This window comes from Psammomys obesus, unplaced genomic scaffold (genome assembly GCF_907164565.1).
Source record: "Psammomys obesus unplaced genomic scaffold, mPsaObe1.curated_primary_1811, whole genome shotgun sequence".
Lineage (NCBI taxonomy): Eukaryota > Metazoa > Chordata > Mammalia > Rodentia > Muridae > Psammomys > Psammomys obesus.
In genome coordinates this window covers 5,236,429-5,242,852 of record NW_026592510.1, presented here as the reverse complement: position 1 = coordinate 5,242,852, position 6,424 = coordinate 5,236,429, and positions in this window count along the sequence as shown.

Here is a 6,424-nt window from a genome sequence, read left to right as displayed (position 1 = left end):
AAGAAATGGGAATGCAATGCCCAGGGCAGAGCAACAGCCTATGCAAAGGTCCTAAGGCAGCCAATGACAAAAGTGTAGCACAGCTACTATACTATGGCCGGTTGTAGAGGATAAGCCACAGGGCTGTGTAGGGAAAGGCTGTACAGTTTATCTGGGATTGGTGAAACGTCGGTGGGTGGCTGGGAATAGTGTGGCAACACCTCCAGTTTTTAAGGAACATTAGCTATGGTGGGGAGAAGGGATAGATTGAAGGCAAGAGTGAAAGCTTTAGAAATCTTCAGCGGGGGATGAGAGTGGCTTCAACAGGAGAATGGCGACCGCTTTATTTCATGCAGGTTCTGTCTCCATCCGTGGACTTTCCTCAGGGAATTAAGTAAATTGTCCCCACTGCCTCTCTCCGTATCCCTGGATACCGAACACAGAACACAGGATGTCTTTTCCTTTTGTCAGTCAGTAAAAGGATCTTTCTTTAGTTATAGGAACTTCCAAACAGAGCCATTTTTATTTATTTTTATTTTTTTTGTACTCTCTGCCTTAGGGTCAGATGCTCCATGAAATCAGCCCTGATGATGTCTTGGCTTCCTGCTGTCACTCTGGATTCTAACTTTAGGGAAAAATAACTTTTAAAAGGCAAAATCTTGACTAATAAAATGGAAAGGCAACACAGATGAAAGGTTTTATGCTTAACCATTGATTAATGAGGCAACCAGTAAGATACCATATAGCTAACTAAACCCAAGACTAACAAGTCAGAATACAGGCGATTTAAGTCAAATGTTAGGATAATATTGTAGAGTTAGATATTAATGGGTTAATAGGTTGTAATGTTTAGGGTTACCTATTTCTCTTTGTTTCCGTTGGCCACAAATCTGGGAGGTATGAAGTAACTCTACCGAGTCACACAGGGAGATGCACTGAGTACCATTCTGGGAAATCCTTGGATGGCCTTTGAAAGGTGTTCCATCCAGCTCTTTTTTCCTCCCCTTTACTTCCAAGTTCTGGCTAATTTTTTAATGATACTACTGCTAGTATTTCCCTGGGATAGCAAACATAGTGGTAGACAGCAAAACCACTAGGGAATAGATATCTTAAAATATAATCCAGTTTGATGTGGTAGTGTGTGCCTGTAATAGTAGCACTTGTGATCTCAAGGCAGGAGAATCTGGGGTTCAAGGAAGCCAGGATTACAAAGTGAGATCTAAGACAGCCTGGGCTACATAGCAAGATTCTGCTACAATCAATCAATCAAACAAACAAACAAATGCAACCTCCCTAAGAAGAAGTTGAAACCATTTATTATATGCTCTTGAGATCTGTTAAGTTCTGCCTATAGATAGAAGAATCCTTTTCTAGGTTGTGGGAACACAAAGCTTAATAGAAAACAGCTCCTGCCCTATGGAGTTCACAGTCTAGACAGAGAGGCAGACATATAAATGGATTCATTCCAATTCATGGTGATTGTGGCCTAGCAGGGATGTGTGGGCTTCCAAAAAAAGGAACTGTGCCCTCAGTCTGAGAGAGAGAGAGAGAGAGAGAGAGAGAGAGAGAGAGAGAGAGTCAGAGGCATGTTGCAGAGGTACTTTTTGCTGTGCCTTAGGGGATGTGCAAAAGGAGCCAGACTTAGAAGGGCTGGGTGGGGAGGGCCGTTTAGGCAGGATGTCAGTGACTGGCCTGAGAAACAGTGTGGATGTGTGGAAAGAGACTTGATTGATGTCAGATTTTTAATTTTCTCATCAATTCTCAGAGCTAGTTTCTGAACTGAGAATGGGGCGGCTGAGAGTGGGGCGGGGCACGGGTGGAAGAGCCAAGGAGAAGTCAAAGTCTCTTGGGCAAGCTTGCAAATTTTACTTTAAATATTAGGTCAAACTCTCTATAAAAACTCTATTTAAAACTTTCTGAAAGACTTTGAAGTCCCAGAGAAGCAGGAAGTTAATTAGAGTGGCTTTGATATCTCAGGGTATGTTTTAACAGCTGCTTAAGAGTTTAAACAATAAGAAGTGCTGTGGTTTGGGATGTGTCTGGGACGGTCAGCAGTGGCCAGCTCGGGGTATCCTTGCATCTCAGGGCAAGAGAGTTGGCTTTAATTTTTCAAAGAGTTCAAGCTAAAACATTCTCTAAAACCTGAGAGAGGAACGTCTAAAGAAGAAGATAGTTCTTAGAGGATGTGTTTTAAGAGGAAAAGATGAACTGGGAAGGGAACAAATGATCAGTATGTCATCTTTGGAGGAGCCCAGAACATGCCATGTCTGTTTCAGGACAACTCCCATGGGATAGATTTAAACAAAGATATCTGTGAACAGCTGCCATTTGTAAAGGGTTCCAAAAGAACTGACACATGTGAGGAATACTTAGATGACCCAAAGATTATCCAGCCATCTTAAGTTTTTCTGAGGAATTCCACCATGGTTAGATTAACACTTGATTGGTTTTCCTGATGAGCTAGCACAGTCTTCTGATTTTCGTAACACATTTCCAATAAATTCTTCCGCAGACCTTGTCCCAGGTTGGATCTCCTCCATGTTGGAGAACATGGAGAAATCCTAGGGTAATGTCCGTGTGCAGTGTGATTTCAGTGAATATCAGAGGGTGTGCTGTTGGTGGTAGTGATGATGGTGTGAGATTAGCTACATTGGGAGATCCAGTGTTTGTATGATAGGAATCATGCTGAACACGTTATACTCATTTCCAAATGAGTTTGCAAATTTTTTTTTCTTCCCATTAACACATTAGAACCTGAGCTTCAGGGAGCTTCAGGTGACTTATCTGTGTTTCCTTGTAACCACATCTCCCACCTCCTAGCAACTGATATTTTTTTTTCATTGAAATGCCCCCTTTTTCTCAAATGCAAAAATTGAGTTAAACAAAAAGTCAAACAGTCTGAAGAGAAGCGTTTTGCATAGTAGGCCAAGGAGTGGCTGACAGGTGACTGTACCAGCCTCTTCTTGAGAGAAAAATCGATCTCCCTAAAATACTGGTTCGGCATGACACCCAATCTTCCAAGGACTTCCCATTTGCCACAAAGAAAAGATCCGATTGCTCATGTTAGACAATGCATGCCAGGCCACCTGGATGGGGAAGACTCAGGCCCTAATTATAGCTGGCTTGCTGCTGGGGACCATGAAGGCAGTTTCTTTCTTTAAAAAACTGAAAGAAAGAAAGAAAAGAAAAAAGAAAAAAAGTAAAAGAAAAGAAAAAAATGAACAACCTTTCCCTCAATACAGCTTTTATGGAGAAATGCTTGTATTTATTACTAAAAGGAGATGAAAACAATACATGACCACATTCTAACAGGACATATGCTCAGACTGAATGGACTGAGAGAAGAGAGGCATGAGCCCCTCCAAGGATAACCTAATTCTTTTCTACAAGCTTCATTTTTGATTTAGAGGCCACATGAAGAAGAACTTGAAAGCACTTGCTTTGTGAGTAGGATGCATTTATTAATGAGAAAATTCCATAAAATGTCCAGACCACAGATAGGGCCTCAGAGCCTGAAGCCAAAGCCCCTTGAGTCGTTTTGATATAGGACAGTCAGGAAACAGTTTGATGGGATTACAGGAGAAGATGCCAGTTTAGGATTACTAACAGAAGGTCCAGAACATCCAAACTACCATCCCTCACTGGCTGTGTGAACTTGGATGAGATTTGTCTTTTCATCTCTCAAGTTTTGTTTCCTTGGTTAAAAGGTTGAGGATAGTAATTTTGACTACCTCAAAAAGTTATCATATAGTTTTGTGGCACTGTGGTTTAAACCGAGAATTTTGCATGTGCTTTGCAAACTCTCTACCCTTGAGCTAATATCCACAGACATTTGTTTTTCCTTTTTACATTATTTTTAGGTAAGGTCTTGCTTGTTATCTAGGCTGGCTTAAAACTTGTGTTCTTGTCTCAGGCTCCTGAGTAAGCTGGGATTACAGGTATGTACCATAACTCCATCTTCCCACAGAATTACCACAAGGGTCAAACAGAACAATATGTATAGAGAGCTCTGAACAGGTCAAGTTTCAGTTTTAGAGAGTGGAATTATGAAGACAGATGGTGTTGATGGGTGCTGAAACATACATCTACTATAGTACAAAGAGCTTCAGGGAGAAAGCTGTCAACAGAGATCTTGGAATACAGGGAACACTCAGGAAATATTGGCTATTTATAATATTACAGTTGAGTCAAGAAGTTGTACAAATGTTTTTTCGTAACACACAGCAAAGCTGTATTCATGAAAACAGGAGCGAGATGTGTTAAAGACGGTAGTTAGGTCTGGGATGATGCTCATTTTGTAAAACACTTCCCTTGGCAATTGTGTGACCTGACTTTGGTAGTTAGAACATAGAAAATGTTCAGTGTGTTGGTGTATAGCTGTAATCCCGTTACTGGGTAGGCAGAGATAAGATGATCCCTGGGTCATTCTGGCCAGCAGTCAAGCCTAAGTGGTGAACTTTCAGCCAGTGTAAGACCTTATTTCAAAGGAAGGAAGAGGATGGCCTTCCTGAGGGTAACATCATAGGTCTGTCCTCTGACCTCCACACACATGCTCCTGTACACGCATACATATATGTATTTATACACACATCATTACAAAAACAAGGGAGTTAGGATACTTTAAACACTCTAGGGTGTTTATCATCCTAGTCTGTATTTTCACAAGATGGCATCCTGGACATAGACAGTGAGGTGGGTGGAAGGAGAGGAAGAATAAGAGGATGGACTCTTGGCTTGTATGGCTAGAGACAGAAGAGGCTGCCTCACTGTCGGGAGAACTACTGACACACAGGAACTCTCCCTTAGGCGTTTTTTTCTGTTAATCATTCAACAGAAAATAAGTGTGTACTCCAAGCACATTCTTCTTTTTCTGTTATTGCTTAACTTATCCCTACGGAAAAAATGAGCATGAACAATAAGAACAAAAAGATCACTTAAAGCAAAAACAAAATCAGAAAAATTCAAGCAATCCCTCATGACTTAGGTTCCAAAGCTACTCCCAGGTCATTTCCCGTCATGCCTTGACAGCAGGAACAGTGTTTGCGAAGACCAGGCTTATCAAGAGTTAAATACGCGAGTGGTGAGGCTTCAGCCCATGGGCATCAGCTTTCCCTGAGGCCAGGTGGAAAATGATTCTCCAGGGTTTACCCAGACCAGAGACTGCAGAGATCAGTCTTCCTGGAAGACTCTACTTCAGAGCCACCCTTACGTTTCTGATCTATTAGCTACTAAGGTGAAATCCAATGAAGTGTGAAGCCAGACATGTCCAGAGCTTCTTTCTCAGGCTACCCCGTGAACACTGCTTAGCTTTCACCTTCATTCACTCATCAAGAGTATATACAGTAAGATCCTGTGGCCGCAGTCAGTCCTTAGGAAGTTCCTCCCTCCCAAGAGCATGAAGCTGCTTTCCTCGAAAGGGAGGAGTATGTTTACAGTGTCCTTACACACTGTGTGACTCTTGACCTAGACCATGACTTCTCATTTGGTGCTTGTGTGATAATAACGGATACTACAATAATAACAGGCATTTTGAATGTGTCTATGGGCTAGGCAGGTCACGCTATACATAATTTACATTCTTGCCCTTAATCTTTAACACTGTTTAAAAAAATGGTTGATCTATAGTTTCAGATGAGGAAACAGGCTTAGAGATTAATGATCTACAGTGAATGGTATATAGTTTTAAACCTATATGTGTTTGGCTTGAAGGCTTTACCTTTAGATGCTAAACAGCAGCTTAAATGAACTTGAGCATGCTATCAATTCCTTATGTTGCACAACTGGAGCTTTGTGCAGATAAATGGAAAAACCAGATCATTGTTCTTGGTGTCAGCTGCCAATACAACTTATGCTCAGAACAGGCCTCTTTTGGTTCTGTCTCTAAGGTAGGTATTATCCATTTCTTTTTTGCCTCACATGTACTGTGGTGGAAATGCTTGTCTGGAGTGTATCACAGATGCCTGTTGGCTGACAACCAGCCTTGTGGTTATTGGTTAAGCTACTGGCCCTGGAGTCAGACTCAAACTATAACCCTACTACTTGCTAGACTTGTCATCCTAGAAAAAAAAAAAGTTAATTTATTCCAGATTTTGTATCTGTAAATTGAGATAGTAACATCAACTAACTCAAAGGCTAGTATGAGATGTAATGAGTCAAAGTCTTAGACTAACAAATGGTTATGTGAGCAGCTTCCTGTAGTTAGTCAAGCTTAGGAGTGTCCACTAAATATTAATTATGGATAGCAACAAGCTAAGATTACATACTGCCCGCAGTGATATTTATCCTGACCTTTGCTTAAAGAATATTTATGGAGCAATTGTTTTATGTCCCACATTGAACATATATAAATGTCATGGATGCAAAGAAGACTAAAACAATTGTTATTTCTCTCCAGAAGTATATGAGGGGCTGGGAGAGGTGGCTCAGAGGTTAGGAACAATTGCCA